This window comes from Mirounga leonina, unplaced genomic scaffold (assembly GCF_011800145.1).
Source record: "Mirounga leonina isolate KUSES-001 unplaced genomic scaffold, KU_Mleo_1.0 Mir_53, whole genome shotgun sequence".
Lineage (NCBI taxonomy): Eukaryota > Metazoa > Chordata > Mammalia > Carnivora > Phocidae > Mirounga > Mirounga leonina.
In genome coordinates, this window is record NW_023270807.1 from 58,305,473 (window position 1) to 58,325,438 (window position 19,966).

The 19,966-nt window shown below is 37.9% G+C and overlaps 1 protein-coding gene across 1 annotated transcript in view; it reads left to right on the forward strand.

Annotated features, from left to right (window-relative positions):
* Nucleotides 1–19,966, forward strand: part of GRIK2 (glutamate ionotropic receptor kainate type subunit 2) — a 668,139-nt gene that overhangs the window by 335,761 nt on the left and 312,412 nt on the right. The gene's annotated exons all lie outside the window — the stretch shown is intronic.

Here is a 19,966-nt window from a genome sequence, read left to right on the forward strand (position 1 = left end):
TAATCAGTGAATGTTCACATTAAAATTAATACTATAAATTGACTTCCAGAAGACTTTTCTAAATTACATTCCAACTACCTGCATCATTTATTTGTAATTTTCTAGGACATGGTCATTATTGACTTAACTTATAATTTAGTCTTTGCTTTTTAAAAATAGAAATGATATTATTTTCTGTTAAATTAACATTCTAATTCCACTAATTATTTCAAGCTGAAATGCTTGAAAGGAACTTATAGCGATCATGAAGATCATTACCATGTCTGTTGCAAAAACTCATTTTCAGTACTTTGATTCTCTTGAGAAAAACCAGGACTGAGCCAATGTCAACTTGAAAAAACTAGAACAGCTTAAATGCAGTTCTAGGATCATTTAATACTTAATATGTTCTAGGGGTCAGAGAATCAGTGCCATTATTTAATGAGTTTTAAGGTGGTATTCAGTGGAGAAAATCTTCCTACCATTGGAAGATCACATTCCTGCTGAAGTTGAGAATGGTGTGGTCTCAAAAATATTTAAAGCATATATACCCTTCAGGTAGGTCAGTAAATGTTGTTCTGTTTACATTGTCTTGACTTTATATTAACCTTCAGTGAAGTTGCATGGTGGCCATATTTATCTTAGGTTGGATGGTCATACATTCTCTTGTGTCCTGGACATTCCTGATGGTCAGAGAATAATAGTTAATAATGTGCCCTCCTACTCCATTCTCAAAAATGCTTCAGCTTGGATAAAAAATTATATGGTCATTCTTTTTTTTTTATTATGTTATGTTAATCACCATACATTACATCATTAGTTTTTGATGTAGTGTTCCATGATTCATTGTTCGTGTATAACACGCAGTGCTCCATGCTGTACGTGCCCTCTTTAATACCCATCACCAGGCTAACCCATCCCCCCACCCCCTCACCCCTCCCCTCTAGAACCCTCAGTTTGTTTCTCAGAGTCCATAATCTCTCATGGTTCGTCTCCCCCTCCGATTTCCCCCCCCTTCATTCTTCCCCTCCTGCTATCTTCTTCTTCTTCTTCTTCTTCTTCTTCTTCTTCTTCTTCTTCTTCTTCTTCTTCTTCTTTTTTTTTTTAACATATAATGCATTATTTGTTTCGAGGTACAGGTCTGTGATTCAACAGTCTTGTCTTAGGTACAGTCTTTTTTCTGACATGCAGTCAAAATGGATTTATTGGGCACATAAGATGTGCATAAGAGCATTTGGGTAGGTGAGAAGGCATTAACGAAAAATGATCAAGTCATAATTCCTGTATTTAGAAATTGGTCCCTAGTTGGGGGAAGAGGAGACACTTTAAATGGTTAAGACAAATCTAAAGAGGTGACAGAATAAGTGATATGATCAATTGATGTAAGAGCTCAGGGAAGTGGGAAATTTGGGGGCTGAAATGATGAGAAGTTCCCCCTTTCTCTCTATTCTGACATTTCCTATCCTATAGGTATCTCATTGAGGGACCCCTACAATCTGGGCATGGCTTTCCTATCTTTATTTTATTGCTCTCTCTATATTGGTATCTCTGCTATGCTGCCATCTCCTTCAGCATTAACCTCCATAAAACCTATTTTCACCTTTGTGAATTCAGTGTATCAAGCAGCTATTTTGAAATGGTGATCCAGGCTTATGGCTTTTCACAGATAACAATTATTCATATATTAAATGGCTGCTCTCATACCCAACATATGTGGCCCTTCAAAGTGAACTTATACAGCTATTGATTTCTTTCCTTTTGTCTGACCTTTTCCCAAAGCAGGATTTCCCAAAGGAATCACCATTAGGAAGAACATTTGAGTGGTTGGTTGTCCCATATTTTGAAGGTTGTCTGATTTTAGTTCTGTGGGATTCCATAAATGTAAAACCTAGAGTCATCACTATTGTAATTTCTGAAATATTTTATCTAAATCATGAACTGACATCTATGGACACCACTAGACACATTGATTATTTTTTACTTATTTCTGTGCAGAAGACATTTTTTCTTTTATACTCATGAGTGAATCATCTGGGAAAAGATGTAATATTTTTATGTTGCTATATAGGTAGTATAATCAGAATAATAACTCAGTGGTTAATTTTGCCTTTAATGGATGTTTACCTTAGCTATACCATTATTTCTTAAATGTACAATTTTCATCTTCAATGTTTACAAAGTCCCCAGCTCTCTGGACATAATTCAAGAGATCATCACTTTACACTGGTCATTGACAGCCCAAAGACTGTTTTGATTTTGATATTTTTAACCTGGCACATTGTACTCACCTGATTGTTCCACCCAACAAGGAAAATGAATATTTATTTTGTACATTCTTAAGATAAATGATATTTGTCTTTGGTTTTCATAATGTAAATTACATGATGATTACATAACCAGTTTTTTTTTAATTTTTTTTTTGTTTACTTATTGATCAGAGAGAGACACAGCGAGAGAGGGAACACAAGCAGGGGGAGTGGGAGAGGGAGAAGCAGGCTTCCCGCTGAGCAGGGAGCCCGATGTGGGCCTCAATCCCAGGACCCTGAGATCATGACCTGAGCTGAAGACAGATGTTTAATGACTGAGCCACCCCGGCGCCCCCATAACCAGTTTTTATTGTAGTTTATTTGCAGCAATACTTTTGTGAGAATTTGATTAATGAAACTATCTAAATCTTAAAGTCAACCACTCAATTTTAAATAGAGCCTTTGGTTTTTCAGGATGTTTAAAACCTCCTAAAGATTGGGGTGCCTGGGTGGCTCAGTCATTAAGCGTCTGCCTTCGGCTCAGGTCATGGTCCCAGGGTCCTGGGATTGAGCCCCGCATCGGACTCCTCGCTCTGCGGGAAGCCTGCTTCTCCCTCTCCCACTCCCCTGCTTGTGTTCCCGCTCTCTCTGTGTCTCTCTCTGTCAAATGAATAAATAAAATCTTTAAAAAAAAAAAAACCTCCTAAAGATTGAAAAATGCACTTATATACATAATGACACTAAGACAGCCCTTAGATAATTATTGTAATTTTCTCTTCATAGGAGGATATGAAGAATAATCCTCATGTATTGGATAACCTCTTATGCAGACAGTGTCCAGACAAAAGATCTAATCCTCATTAAAAGTGGTTATGCTTGGTTAACCTCTATGTTTAATAGAAAATCAAGACTCGCTAGTGCAAAGATAGTGTCTGTTGATTCAGAAGATTATAGCAGTGATTTTCTAGATGCCAAGGAAAGGTACTAAAACAAATCAATAATCTAACTGGTGCATTTTTTAAATGCTTAAAGAAAACTTGAATGCATAATATCCTCGTGAATTGGTTATAGTTCTGTTTTGATAATGAACTTGTAATTCAGATATGCATACAAGCAGCAATCAACTATGACAGCAAGGAGCATAAACATTTATAATCACTTGCTTTGGTAGGAACCAAACCTGTGACAGTTTAATGTCTGCAGTCCTACAAAGATAGGAATTTATATTGGTGGGAATTATATCATATATCCAAAGTAGCATATTGTCAAAAATACCAAGTAATGATTGCATATTTGAAAAATGTACATAAAGAGACTATAAAATTATGTGAGTGCTATGTATTTTTAGCATTTTATGTGCACAACTGTCTTTGCTTTGGTTGAATTGTATGTCTTTTACATATTTTAAAAACAAAAAATACAGATAGAACAAAACACTGAGTTTGTGTTTTGAAATGGAAGCCTGTACTTTTTAATCATTTTATGTTCATAACATTTCCACAACATAGGAACCAAATCAGAAAAGCAAAGTAATATTAGATTTTGAATTTGTTATATTTATTGGTCTGCCTGCCATCTTGCCTAGATGGAAACTTCTTGAAAGTATCAACATATTAATTTTTCACAATATTTGCCTTAAACTGTATTTTGCTCTTTGTTTTCAGTATCTCATGTTTTATATTAAATATTAAAATTATCTTGTATATGGTAAAATATAAGCACGTTTTTTATCAATTCATTCAAATATATACAATTAATTAAATATTTATTGAACGCTAGGCACTAAGCTATATTTAACAACTGAAACATGAATTCTTTCCAAATATGCCTTATTTAATAATATGAGGCAACTAATTCTGATTTACATGCTCTACATATTGATACATAGTAATAGGCAATCCTTTGGGGGAATATATCACAGAAAAATGAATATTATTTCCTATTTCAAGTAATACTGCTCTGAATGATGCAGAGCTAGTAGAAAATAGAATGGGATATTTGATATGAGAATGTATTTTAGAGAATAAAGCCCAAGGGCACCTGGGTGGCTCAGTTGGTTAAGCATCTGCCTTTGGCTCAGGTCATGATCCCAGGGTCCTGGGATCCAGTCCCACATTGGGCTCCTTGCTCAGCGGGGAGCCTGCTTCTCTCTCTGCCTGCTGCCCCCCCCTGCTTGTGCTCTCTATCTCTCTGTCAAATAAATGAATAAAATCTTTAAAAAAAAAAAAAAAGAATAAAGCCCAATACTGGTATATCTGATGTTCTTGGAGTACATAAAAACCTCACCAGGAAAGTGATCAGGGAAACTTCCACGCGGGTGGCCTGGCCTGGCTCTCCTTTGTGACTGTTCTCGCTTCCACACAGCTCGCCTGATGTTGCTCACCAAACTGGTACACGATAGGCACATCGCTTGTTGTAAGCGCTCTTTCAACTTTTTATCTTTTAATGGTTTGTCTGGCTGATTTCTACTCTTCCTGGGAGGAAAGGGAAACTATTTGAAATCTTGGTTTTAGGGCTTCTCCTTGTGACTGTGCTATAATGAGGGCCCAGTCCGTTTCCCATTGAGCTGTGCACAGAATACAAAATACACATGACCAGAGAGGAGATGAGAGTGTGAAGTGACATGGGAAGGGGAAAAAGGTGCTGTGGCTCCACCTCTAGAGACGAGGGCTTAAAAATGAAAAGCAAAGTTATAGCCTATAGATAATTGAGAGTTATCTATGTGCACATAAAGTATGCATGCGCACACGCGTGTGTGTGTGTGTGTGTGTGTATTTTAGAGGTTGAGAACTGTACACAAAGTAATAGCTAAAACAGAAATGATAAAATGTGCAGATGGTTGTGAGTAAATTACCAAATGGTACTTGCCCAAATGCAGTAACATTAGGTTTAAAAATGATTTCAATAAATTATGTTGTTGAGGTAATAAAAAGCATCTAATCTGAAAGCCAAAGACATTTGAAATTAATCGGACTAATTTACCATAGACATGGCAGGTATAAAAATTAAATGATGTGAGTCAGATAGCTGTCATCAGCTAATAATAATAGATCAGCCCATTGAGCACATACTATGTGCTAGATACAATATGCCCCTTATTTCACTGAATTATATAAACAACTCCCCATCGTAAGTATTTGCATTTCCATTTAATACATGAGGAAGCTGACATTTAGAAGGTAAAACAACTTACCCAAATCACACAGTGAAATGACTCAGCCAAGATCTGCATCCACATTTCTGACTTCAGGAGTTGTTTTTAAAAAGAAAATGAAATTAAGTTAATTAATTGAATGGTTGACAGTATTAGGGCTTTAAGGAAAGCCAGACTTACTTTTTTTTTTATTTATTTGAGGGAGGGAGAGAGCATGAGCAGGGGGAGGTAGCAGAGGGAGAAGCAGACTCCCAGCTGAGCAGGGAGCCCGATGCAGGACTTGATCTCAGGACCCTTGGATCATGACCTGAGCCGAAGGCAGACATTTAACTGACTGAGCCACCCAGGCACCCCAGACCTGGGTTTGAATTCTGACTACCACTAGTGGTAGTAGCTGTGTGGACTTGGGTGAATTAGTTACCCAAGTTGTGCCTGAGTTGCCTCTTTTGTAAACATGTGGATAACAGTGCATATAGTGAACACTAAATACCGTTAATAGTAGGATGGATATGTTGCCCTTACTGACTCAGTTATCCATGACATATACAACACTTGACATTCATCCAAATATTTTTTTTATAAAAATTTTATTTATTTATTTGAGAGAGAGAATGAGAGAGAGAGAGCAGGAGAGGGGGGAGGGTCAGAGGGAGAAGCAGACTCCCTGCCTAGCAGGGAGCCCGATGCGGGACTTGATCCCGGGACTCCAGGATCATGACCTGAGCTGAAGGCAGTCGCTTAACCAACTGAGCCACCCAGGCGCCCTCATCCAAATATTTTAAGAGCTATTTTACTTGCCATCAATTAGGAACATGATAACCTATCCAATCTTTTTTTTAAAGATTTTATTTATTTATTTGAGAGAGTGAGTGAGTGAGAGAGCATAAGTAGGGGGAGGGGCAGAGGGAGAGGGAGAAGCAGACTCCCCTATGAGCAGGGAGCCTGATGTGGGACTCGATTGATCCCAGGACCCTTGGATCATGGCCTGAACCAAAGGCAGACGCTTAAATGACTGAGCCACCCAGGTGCCCCAAGCCTACCCGATCTCTTAATTGTGACCCCAAACATATAGCTGAGGCTCATAAAATGTGAAAGCTCATTGTTATTTCCTTTTATGCAGGTTCCTGTGTTGAAATACATACTTTGTGACTATCGGGTAGTAATACTGCTAATGGAATACTGATGCATTAAAAGCAACTCTTTTTGACAACCCTTTATTAATAGTTAGCAATTAAATATATTAAGAAGCCTTGTTTTGCACACTCTTTCAACCACAGAACACCAAAGATGTATATGTTATAATTACAATTATCCTTTCTCTTCATTGTCCTGCTGAGGAATGCACTGTAATTCTGGCAGCCAGACTACAGAGTTGGCTTGCTTTCCTTGGATTGCAGATGTCTAATTGCAGGCAACCATTTCATTTAAAATGGCTCATTAAAGTGGAAACCATTTAGCATCAGTAACATGGATCAGCATCCATGATTATGCATTTAATTAAAGTATGCTTTTCCCCACTTTTCTAATCTTTCTATCCATCTATCTATGCACCTATCTCCGCGCACACACACACACTCACATGCACACACACAGACACTCCCACAGAATTATACAAAGCATTTCTTAGATATTAATTTTATTGCTTTGAAAGAGTTAAAATTCCTTGGCTAATTGTTCCATGGAGTATGTATAGAAAGTAATAATTATAAAATTATAGAATTTATGTTAAGAATAACCTAGGAACCAATTTCCTGTTTCATTGGCTTTTCTAGATGTATTATGTTTTATATTAGTAAATGTATTTAAAATACTAAGATATTATTTGTTGATTATCATTCCAAAGAATTGAAAAATGGAAAGATACCATTTGTCAGATCCTGAACTACTGAGTTTACCAATGAATGAAGTAATATTGTGGAAATAGAAAACAAAACAAAACAAAACAAAAACAATTCTGATATTTCTCATGCATAAAAGACCAATCTTTGAGGCATAGTTTTGATGTGATGATATGTTCTGTTTTTCATATTGTAAAAATAGGTTTATCTAATGACATTTATTCAGTAATAGGACATTTGAAATTTAAAGTCATTTTACTTTTAATATAATAATAATAGTATTTTAAAAAACATTTGAAGAAGACAGGCATTATCTATATTTTAATTTTACTATCAGCAGTGATGAACCACATGAACTGCAACTGGTTGACTATTGAGTCAATGTTTACATAATTATTTGCAAGTTATTTGTAAATAGCCTTAGGTTTTTTAGATCCATAAATTTTTTTTGTTTTTTTTAAAGATTTTATTTATTTGACAGAGAGAGACACAGCGAGAGAGGGAACACAAGGACGGGGAGTGGGAGAGGGAGAAGCAGGCTTCCCGGCGAGCAGGCGAGCAGGGAGCCCGATGCGGGGCTTGATCCCAGGACTCTGGGATCATGACCTGAGCCGAAGGCAGATGCTTAACGACTGAGCCACCCAGGCACCCCTAGATCCATAAATTTTAATAAATGGAATGTCAGAGGCTTCATAAGAATAGCTAAGGATAAACTAAGCTATCTTTTATTACCTTCTTTTTCATTTCATTATGAGAAATAAAAAACTGTTTACTTCTGCAGAATCTAGATGTGCAGATGCACCAGATCATGTCTACATCTGAGGCAGTGAAACATTTTGAGAACTCCTGATCTTTATTTTTTTTTTTTAAGATTTTATTTATTTTTTTTGACAGAGAGAGACATAGCGAGAGCAGGAACACAAGCAGGGGGAGTGGGAGAGGGAGAAGCAGGCTTCCCGCCAAGCAGGGAGCCCTGATGCGGGGCTCGATCCCAGGACGCCAGGATCATGACCTGAGCAGAAGGCAGTCGCTTAACGACTAAGCCACCCAGGCAGCCCGAGAACTCCTGATCTTTAAAGAGCAGAATAAATTAACAGTCACACCAGAGTGAAACTCACATGTTAGAGCATATTTAACATGTATGTGAGAATGTGATGGACACTATATATAAATTAAAAATACATAATATAAATCCTGCTCCAAGTCTCTCTTTTGAGGCAGCCAGAGGTAGCCTCGTGAAGTCAAGTTTGGTCTGTCTCGATGGGAGTTTATTTACCTCCTCCCTGGATGGTTAAATTGCATTTTCTCTTCTCCCACAAGGACTCCTGGAAGTAAAAACAAGTGCTCAGAGGTGTGCTATTTGCCACCCAACAAAAAGAGTTATTATAAAATAATTGTCATGAACATACACTAAGCCCTTCATATGTACAGTTATTGTGTAGCAGTTGGCTTTTGCCCCTTTCCGGGTTTTTTCCGCATTCTTTTTTTTTTTTTAAGATTTTATTTATTTATTTGACAGAGACACAGTGAGAAAGGGACAAGCAGGGGGAGTGGAAGAGGAAGAAGCAGGCTTCCTGCTGAGCAGGGAGCCCTATGGGGGGCTCCATCCCACATGACCTAAGCCTAAGGCAGACGCTTAGAGACTGGGCCACCCAGGCGCCCCTCCCGCATTCTTAATATGAGCCAGAAGCAAGTGAAAATGAGAGTCGGGAGAGAGGAAAAACAAGAGGGGAGAAGAGAACAGAAAGGGAGAGGAACACAAGAAAAAGGAGAGAAAAACAGCTACCCCACGGAGGGGAAAGAGCCACATAAAAAGAAGCAAGGATGAGAGGATCCACCAGAACTTGAGAATATTGAATAGTTAAAAGACTGAGGGAAATAGAGAGGAGGAAAAAGCAGTTGGAGTCTGAAGTGTTAGTAAACCATGCTCCTCACATACTGCAATTTACTTCAGTGTTCGTCTTCAAAGTGTTATATCTTATCACTGCTTTGAAATGCAAAGTAGATGATTGATTACTATTCATAGTTCTTCAACTTTCTTTACAAGCAGATCCTCAAGTACTTCTATGTGGTTTCAGTCCCAGTAGCTAGCAAGTCTTAGAAATTATCCCAGCAGTGAAGAGAGCATTACACATCTTAAGGGAGGAATGGGTTTAAACTAAAAGGGAAATGTGACTCTTTTATAAATAGGCAATTCCCACCCTAACTCCGTTGCCAAAGGAACTGTTCTGCTTCCTTCACTTAATTCTCATCCCTGCCCTCAGTTACTTTATTGTTTTTCTGATGAGTGCTGAAAGGGGACCACCAGAAAAATCTCTTTGTACTGAGAACTTGAGGAAGGAGTGAACATAAAGTGTGCACAAAGTCTACTAAGTTCACTATAATTGGGAAAACAAGATAGACACAATGATACGACTCATGAATGATTTCAAAGACTATGTAAATAAAAACAAATACAGTGTAAATTTTAGCATGAAAAAACTGGAGAGACTCATGACAAAACATTCACACTTAAGGGTTCTTTTAGGGAGTTTGGTAAAAAAAAAAACACCCATATTTTATATAAGCAGCAAAATAGATAATGACGTTTAAATAAAAAGGTAAAAATCATGAGTCTCACACAGATATAAAAATGAACACCGCGTTACACATATTATTTAACTCACAAAAGAACCAGGCAGATGTTAATGACAGTTAAGAGAAGCCAAAGAACAGATTTATAGACTAGGAATGTAACTGACCCAAGTCCATCTGCCCGATATACAACCAAGCCAATCACTGAGCATCAAGTATGCATCAAGGAAAGGGTTTATTCCAGAGGCATCCAAAATCACCTTGTCTCTCTGAAGGAGGAGAGAACAGGGCTTTATAATCATATAATCATTGAGATTTCATACATACTGATGAAAAAGGTTAGGAAACTTACTATTATTCAAGAGGAAAGATGGAGCATGTGCATGAAGCAAACATCTATGTAACATAAATCCCATGGTTCACTTTGGGATGGAGACTTAACATCAGAACTGTGTAAAATTCAGCCCCTGTTGTCAGGAGGTTATGTCAGGACAAGGAGAAGGGGCTATGGGCATGCACTGAGAGCCCGTACAAACTGAACAGGGTCTCGGGCTTATTATCTCTGGTAAGGAATGCAGGGCCTTGCTTATTCCTAGGCTGGAATCTTGAATCCCGGCTTCTGCAGAGACGGCTAGTAGATTTGTCAGTGGGGTCCAAAAAGAGACAATAGCTGATCAGGGGAAAATAATTCTCTGAAAAACAAGCTTTAAACTTTCTACTAGTTTCAACCCTATATGGCACCGTTTCAAGAATATACAAAATGAGGCAAAACTGTTTTTTTCCACAAAGAGGGGGAAGGAAAGTCAAATGGATCCTCTACCAGACAAGACAGAATTTGTATGTCTCTCAGATTCCTACAGCTTACCAGCTTTTAAACTATTTTCCATAGAATCATAATCTTGGCCTGCCAATGTCAAGGGTGCTATAGTTAATACATAATTTTCCTTTGAATTACATATGTTTCCTCTCAAATAGTAAGATCAAGAACCAAGAGAACCTTAATAATACTCATTGCATCATCTCTAAGTGAATATGAACAGCATCTCATGAACATTACAAAAGATAGAAACCTTGACTACACAAATTATTGTATTATATAACACATTTTTCTCACACCCACACTTTTTTTCCCCTAATGTGATAATTGCTTTATATTTTGGTTATGCCTTTTATGGGGAATTTAACATTTCACTTATTCTAATCAATTGATCTAGTCCTCTGGGATGATGTATTTTCTTTCTTCTGTGGATAAAACAAATTAACCTCCTGTCTGGATCTTTAAAAGAAATGTGTAAAGGTTTGATTAATGGTAGAGTTACAGGATCTGTTTTGAAGTAGAGGAAGTGGTATAATTATTTAGTTAATTAGGCTCTATTTGGGGGAACTATCATTTACTGAGACTGCATTAAATAATTATAATCTTATTTCTTCACTTTTCTATAGAGAAGATACTTGGTTGTTTTTCCCTAATATTTTAAAGATTCTATTAAGTATCCAGTTTTGTGTCAATACAACAACTACACATATATCATTTTTCTATGGTTCAATTTCTTTTAACCCCCATTCGGATAATTCAATACGGAATTTTTCCAAGACAAAAAAAAAAAATCACATATCATAGAGAATTGTGAATACTCTATTCTGATGGTCTCTGTGTTTTCATTATCTTTATGATCGATTCTGATTAGAATATAATAGTTTATTTTTGTATTTTGGGAAGAAACATGTCTAAATCCAAACATATCTCTTAAATTATTATTATTATTTTTTAAAGATTTTATTTATTTATTTGAGAGAGAGAGAATGAGAGACAGAGAGCACAAGAGGGAGGAGGGTCAGAGGGAGAAGCAGACTCCCCGCCGAGCAGGGAGCCCGATGCGGGACTCCATCCCAGGACTCCAGGATCATGACCTGAGCCGAAGGCAGTCGCTTAACCAACTGAGCCACCCAGGCGCCCCTCTCAAATTATTTTTTAAAAGAAGTCGAGCAAATCTGAACATTCACTTCCCTGCTGGAAACCCTTCAGTCACATGCCTTACCGAGGTGTACCAGGCTCTGCTTCCTCTGCCTTCTGCAGACTCTGGTTCCCTATCTCCTCATCCTCTCCTTGCTTTTGTCCTGTAGAAATACTGTCTGCCAGCTATTAAAAGGCTCTTCTCTCACCTAATCTTGGCCCACACCCTTTACTTACTTAGTCAACTATTCATCCTGCATTTGAACTTTTAGAAGTTATTTCCTGAGTCACAACCTCCCTGATGTCTCAATCTAGGTCAATCATCCCAAGCACATCTTGACCTTCCCTTCCTAGCCCTTATTGCAGCTTGTAATTCTTTTTTTTTTTTTTTTAAAGATTTTATTTATTTATTTGAGAGAGAGAACACAAGAGGGGGGAGTGGGAAAGGGAGAAGCAGACTCCCTGCTGAGCAGGTAGCCTGATGCTGGACTCGATCCCAGGACTCCAGGATCATGACCTGAGCCGAAGGCAGTCTGCTTAACCAACTGAGCCACCCAGGCACCCGCAGCTTGTAATTCTATCTACTTGTTATATTACTTGATAATTCTTTACTTTCTCCATTGGACTATAAACTACACGGAGAATAGACACTTTATCTGTTCCTCTCACGTATCTATCTTCAGTGCTTAACACAATCTATGCCATATAGTAGGTGCTTAATAAATATTTGTTTAATAAATAAATGTAGTGTTTGACATTAATTCCCATTCTGAATGTGATATGACAATTAAAATGTCTGTTAGTAATTTAATGTTCAAAGTAATGACTGTTACTGTCCCACAAAAGAAAATTGTCAAGAGTTCTTTTCATTATGCCTTTAGAATACATGGCATTAATTAAAATAACTAGTGATTACAAATGTTAAAACTTTTATTGACTTAGATAAATATTTGTTTTTAACTACTTCACCAGGTAAACTGTATTTCTGTGGAATAACTAATTTCTGAAGAACTTTTACCGGAAATCTTTATATCTCTTATACCAAATTATTTTCTACCTATTATATCTACAAATTATTTATTTTATATTAAAAAATTCAATAGCACATTAACCATCTGGAGGAAAATGATGCTAAAGATTTTGGAAAATGAACAAGATGAGCTTTTAAAGTTATCATTTTATATAATGGATTAGTTATAGGTGTATTTTAAATTTAATATTTAGAAACAAATAAAAATATCTCAAGTGAGGTGCACCTTGGTGGCTCAGTCAGTTAAGCACCCGACTCTTGATTTCTGCTCAGGTCTTGATCTCGGGGTTGTGAACTGGATCCCCACTTCCAGCTCCTCGCTCAGCGGGAATCCTGCTTAAGATTCTCTCTCTCCCTTTCCCTCTGCCCTCCCCACCCATGCTCATGAGTGTGCTCTCTCTTCCTAAAATAAATAAATAAATATATAAAAAAGATATCTCAAGAGAATTGAAATAAATGAAATGTGGGAAAATTCTACACAGAAGCACCATGGCTCCTGTATTATTATACTTTTTTATCTTTAACTCGTCTAATTACCTTTGAGTAAGAAGAGCAATGATATATATAAAATCTTTGCAAATAGTAATCTGCCTGTGACATGTTTAAGTTCATATTTCTTCGCATGGAAGAAATTTCTTTTATTTAAATGATGCCCAGTTGTGTCTTGGCAATTTATTTGAATAACATGTGTCTTTTTCTCCATTTGGATTATACTTTTTATTTTTCCAAAAGGGATGCAGTTATTAATATTTGATTCCACTTAAATGAAGAGGGAAGAAACATTTAATATTTAATAAATATTTAATATTTAGGCTGCATCATGAATAATGGGTTGAAATTGGCAATGTAAATGGAGGAAATCAATTTCTGTAGTATTTTGAGGTAGTAAAGAATTTAAGTTTTTGGGAAAATAGAGGTTTAATGTAATTGGGGAGTGTCCTAGTCTGCTTAGGCTGTGTCAGGGAGCAAGAATTTCTTGTCCCCTACAAGGGTCATAGGTGGACTAAGAATCAAATTGACATGAGACGGGTTAACAGGAGAAAATCAAATGTAATTTCATATGTAAAGGGAATCCACACAGACACAGAAATTCCAGAGACAGTCAGGCAAGATGAGGTATATATGGCATTCTGAACTAAGGAGAAGGGGGTAGGGATCTGGGACTTCAAAGGGCAGGAATGTAGTTCACAGGAAGATGAAAGGAGTGACTGGTAAACAGGTGTTTGCAGGGCCTCGGAAACAATGGGACATAGAGGACTTTGATCAAACAGGCCTTGCTAGGTTCCTCCCTGTCTATTATACCTAGTTCATATCATAATGTAGTTATCTGTGGTAATAGCTCTCCTGGAACAGGTTCTCTGAATTCCTTTTAGGCATTGAGCAGGGGAGGAAAAGCTTTTTCTGAATCTGCCGGATTTGATTGCTTTTTAATTTGAAATAATCTTCATGCCAAAGTGGCCCATCTTGGGGAGGCCTGCCCTTGGCCCCTGTAGCTGACATAACAAAATACCATAGACTGGGTGACTTAACAGATACTTATTTTCTCAAAGTTGTGGCAACTGTAAGTCCAAGATCAGTGTGCCAGCATAGTTGGATTTTAGTAAGAGCCCTCCTCCTGGCTTGCTGGCAGATGGCCATCTTCTTTCTGTGTTCTCACATGGTGGAGAGAGAATGAGAGAGAGAGAGAATGGTGGGGAAAGGCAAGGGGGGAACAAGTTTTCTGGTGTCTTCATTTATTAGGGCACTAATTTTATCATGAGGTCCCCACCCTCATGACCTCATCTAAACCTAATTCCTTCCCAAAGGCCCCATCTCCAAATACCATCACATTAGGGGTTAGGGCTTTAATACATGAATTTGGGAGGGGGGGCACAATCCAGTCCACAACATTCTTCTCTGGCCCCCCTCCCCCAAATTCTGGTCCTTCTTGCATGTAAAATACATTCATTCTATCCCCAGAGTCCCAAAAGGCTTAACTCATTTTAGCATCAACTTTAAAGGCTAAACTCCAAAGTCTCATCTAAATATCTAAATCCGATTTGGGTGAGACAAAGTCTGATTCATCCCAATGAAAAATTTCTCTCTAGCTGTGAACCTGTGAAACAAGACAAGTTATATGCTTCCAAAATTCCGTAATGAGTCAGACATAGGGTAGGCATTCCCATTCCAAAACGAAGAACTACAAAAGAAAGAAGTGACAGTACAAACCTAGCAGGGGCAAATTCCATTAGATCTTAAGGCTCGAGTATAATCATCTTTGGCTCAATGTCCTGTCTTGCAGACCCAGTGGAACAGTTGTCCTGCCCCTGTAGCTCAACTGGGTGGAGGTCACTCTCCCGAGGTTCTGCAAAGTGGGGATCCCTCCCACAAGGCTATGCTAGGTAGGTGTCCTGTCCCCAAGGCTCTGGGCAGGCTTGCCTCCAAGGCTACAGATAGAAGCCCTCTGGCCTGTTGACATTGACATGATGGTCCCACCCTTTGAAACTGAGGAGGAAGCCCTGATGATCTCTGAATTGCCTTTGGGATTGTTCTTACCTTTTATTGGAGAATAGCCCTCTTTAGTAGCTGAATAGCTCTATGGTCCAGATGTGTAGAATCCAAGAAGTCCAACAACCATACTTGAATCTGTCTCATGTTCTCTGTCCCTTTTAGTTCAAACTAGCAGTGTCTTGGCTGATACAATTTTATCTCTATTCCTGGTCTCTGCTGAGGTGGCTGATTAAGTCCATCAGTCCCACTCATGATCTCTTTATCAGATGGTTGTTCAGCCACACCCTTAAGTGTTTTCTTCAGAATAAGTTTTCTCACTTTTTTGCAATATGGATAGACTGAGAATTTGTCAAATCTTCAAGGTCTGGTTCCTTTTGTTAATAATTCCTTCTTTAATTCATCTCTCCTTTTGCATTTTTTGTAAGCCGTCAGGAGGAACCAAGCCACTCCTTCAACATTTTACTTAAAAATCACCTCAGCTAAATATCCAATTTTATCTCTCACAAGTTCTACCTTCCTTAAAACAGTAGAATACGGTTCAGCCAAATTCTTTGCCACCTTGTAACAAGGATCACCTTTCTGAAAGTTTCCAATAATACATTCCTCATTTCCATCAGAAATTGCCCTTGATGTCCATATTTCTGGCATACATCTCAAAATTCTTCCAGTCTCTACCTATTACACAGTTTCAAAGCTGCTTCCACATGCTTAAGTATTTCTTAGAGTAGCACTCTCAGTACCAAAATCATCTGTATTAGTCAGGGTCCTCCAGAGAAACAGAGGATGTGTGTATATATAATATATAAAATATTAAACTATATAATACATGTTTTTATATATGTATGTCTATATACACACACACACACACATATACATATATGGAGAGAGATTAATTATAAAGAATTGGCTTCTGTGATTATAGAAGTTGAGAAGTTCCCAATATCTATCTGTACTAAGCAAACTGGAAACCCAGGAGAGTCAGTATGTATAGTTCTAGTCAAAAAGCCAGCAGGCTCAAGCCTTAAGAAAAGCTGATGTTTCAATTCAAGTCCAAAGGCAGGAAAAGACTGAAGTCCCAGCTTAAGGCAGTCAGGCAGGAGGAGTTCCCTCTTATTCAAAGGAAGGTATATCTTTTTGTTCTATTCAGGCTTTTGCCTGAATTGAGGCTTTTGCCTGAATTGAGGGCCACCTACCTTAGGGAGGGTAATATGCTTTACTCTGTCTTCTGATTGATTTACATGCTGATCTCATCTGCAGATACCCTCACAGACACACTCAGAATAATGTTTGACCAAATATCTGAGCACTCTGTGGCCCAGTCAAATTTGATACATAAAATTAACCATCACAGGGAGACTAGAGATAAAAATCCTGAGGGAAAATGGTAGAAAGAGGTTGGAGCAGATTTTATAGGGCTTTAAAGTACACATTAAAGAATTGATTTTTGTCACTGGAGAATTTTAAGGAGGAGAGAGAGGTAATATGACTAAAATAGAGATCATGAGGTGGGGTGGGGTTGTTGTGAAGAAAGGCAGGGAACAAGGTAGTAAATATTATAGTTCAGAATTGTGGTTTGGTCTCAAGTTGTCTCTCTGAAGTGAGTAGAGATTGACATGATGTGGAATATAAGAGAGAGGAGTCAAGAATGGCTGCCAAGTTTTCAGTTTTAGCAAATATATTTATGGTGTGCCATTTACCAAAAAAAAAAGAAAATGAAGGAAGGAGTAAGTTTGAGGGAAAGATGCTGATACCAGTTTTAGATAGATGAAGTTTGAGGAGCTGGTGAGCACATCGGAGTTGTGCTGGTATGAGGTCCACATGTGTAGCCTGGGGTGATCTTCCTCATTGTGAGTGGCCGAGAATCCCTGTGGAGGGGATGTTGAGATGAAAAAGAGTATTTAATGAAAAGATATCCTGTACTCAATGGACAGAGCAGGAGGGCACTGGAGGCACCCTCAGTTGTCCTTTGCTCCTATTCAATAGGTCAACATTCATACATTCATATCTCAGAAATATCAGGGTCCAGAAAAAAAATGGCATCGTGGTGAAAATTGTGTAGAAACCATGACTCTATTTGATCTCTAGGTTTGGGTCATGTTTTAATGAGTTTCTACTTTTATGGCTGTTATGTTAATTTTTTGCACCTGACTGCAAAAGGGTTTATAGGCTGAAGGTCTACTTTCTCTGTAGATTGAAAGTGGATGGCATGCATGCTGTGGAAGAGGTTGAGCAAAAATCAATCTACCTCAGAATCGATTAAAATCAGGAAAATTTTCCAATGTCAACAGGGTATTTAGGATGAGGATAATTAAATGAGTTTTAGAGGCAAATGAATTATTGATTACGCAGAAATATCAGGTCCAAGAAGATAGAGGTTGAGATGTATGACTTCCTCTTCTTCCCCTAGTGAAAAAGAAACAGACAACTCTTCTCATTTGAAACCTAGAAATAAACTGTTGGGTGGAAGAATTGGAAAATCATAACATTATAGGCAAAATACAATACAATTGGTACTTTGAATACACATATATGTATACATTCAAAAAATCATCTCCCTTTTTATTTTCAAATTAGTTTAAAATTATGTGAGGTAAATTTTTAATAGATTGATAGCACATTTTTTTTCTCTTTAGAATTTGCACTTCGATGATGTAGTGCAAATTTCAGTTTTGTATTTTTTCCCTGAGAATTGTTCTGGTGTTCCCACCTGCTCTATCTTCACAGCTCTTTGACCCCCTACCTTCTTTATCCTCTGAGACACTGGCACCCTTCACTCATTCACCCATGCATTCATTCATGTGGTAAATATTTATTAAGCAAAAGGGGAAGTCTCCACTCTCACAGAGCTTACATTCTAGAGCAGGGTTTCCCAAACTGTTGACAGTTTGGGCTAGATAATTCTTTATTGTAGGGGGCTGTCCTGTGAAATATCAGATGTTTAGTAGCATCCTTGGCCTCTACCCAATAGATGCCTCTAGCACCTCCCACAAATGTCTCCAGACAGTGCCAAATGTCCCCTATTTGGAAAAAACACCCCTATAGAGAACCACTGTTCTACAGGGAGGAAACAGACAATAAACATAATACCAATGCTGGGAAGTGCCGTGAAGTAACATAGAAACCAGGACTGTGATAAGAGAGGTAGCAGGGGCATGAGCTCTAAAGGTTTCTCATCAAGGACAGCAGTGGGCAGAGTGCACAGACACAGGAAGCCCTGTATCTCTTTTCACAGATGCTTATCATTCACTGAGAGCCTGTCTATGAAATTGTCAATTAAGGCGAGAGCCCTGCTATATTATTTATATGATTAAATTATTTCTGGTTCTTGACTATTTACAAAATGCCACAGTCACAGTAAGATGTTTTTTGAATATGTCAAGTAAGTACCTCAACTGAATAAAGCATTTATAACTTCAAATGGACTATCACCTGCTATTGATTTGGCTGTCCTGTTTCTGCCACTGGGAAACATGAGGATCAATAGGTCACGTAGGCCCTCAGTGGGTGGTTGGAAGGTATATTTATTTGAAAGCACTTCGTTAATTTTTGTTTATTACATTATTTAATCTCTCTGGAGGCAGGTCTGCCGGTTTTTGATTTCAGAATTGTCAGAACTCTGGGAAAGACTGTAATACCTCAATAAATCAAAGAACAGTGGGTGTGGATTCTAGTTTGGGCTCTGTTCCTGACTGGTGGAGGGGAAGGGGGCAAATCATTTTCCCCTTGGGCATCTTCTCTTAAAAGGGGACTATTACAGGGGCGCCTGGGTGGCTCAGTCGGTTGGGCGACTGCCTTCGGCTCAGGTCATGATCCTGGAGTCCCTGGATCGAGTCCCGCATCGGGCTCCCTGCTCGGCGGGGGGTCTGCTTCTCCCTCTGACCCTCCCCCCTCTCATGTGCTCTCTCTCTATCTCATTCTCTCTCTCAAATAAATAAATAAAATCTTAAAAAAAATAAAATAAAATGCTTTTCTTGCCTTCAATTTTTTCTATCCATATCAATAAAACTAGGATCATGTTTAATAAATTAAGTTTTACAGCACTTAACCCTACATAATGAACATTCTTAAGTTATTAGTTATGCTTCAAGGGATTTTTTTTTTTGATGGCTAATATTCTATTCAGAGCTAAGCAAAATGTGTCACATAGGAGATGTTCAATAAATGTTAGATGAATGGTTCCAAGTTTTTCCATTGTACGGACATACCATAACTCAATCATAGGCTGATTTTCCTACATTTTTGTTCATGTCAATATTTGCATTATCAAGAATGCAATAAATTTTGCCATAAATTTTTGCTTAACTGTTTCCATAAGCCAGGTTTTTCCCCGCTCTTGCAACACACTCTCTCTTATATAAATTAATTAATTAAACCTTTAAAAAAAAGTAAACAAACTGGAAAGAGACATTTAAAAACTATAACCTAAAATTCTCCTGTGAGGTATTAGATGAAATAGCTCAGGCCATTTCTGTAGGTTTTTGTTTCATGAAGGTCTGAATATGAGTATCACAATATCAACACTGATGGCAACACTGTTCTATATGACTTTGAAAACCTGCTATATTTTTTAATCAACATATTCTTAGGGCAGACATAACATGATAACATTTTTCAGTCTAAATTAGAGAAAACTACTGGGGCGCCTGGGTGGCTCAGCTGGTTAAGCGACTGCCTTCGGCTCAGGTCATGATCCTGGAGTCC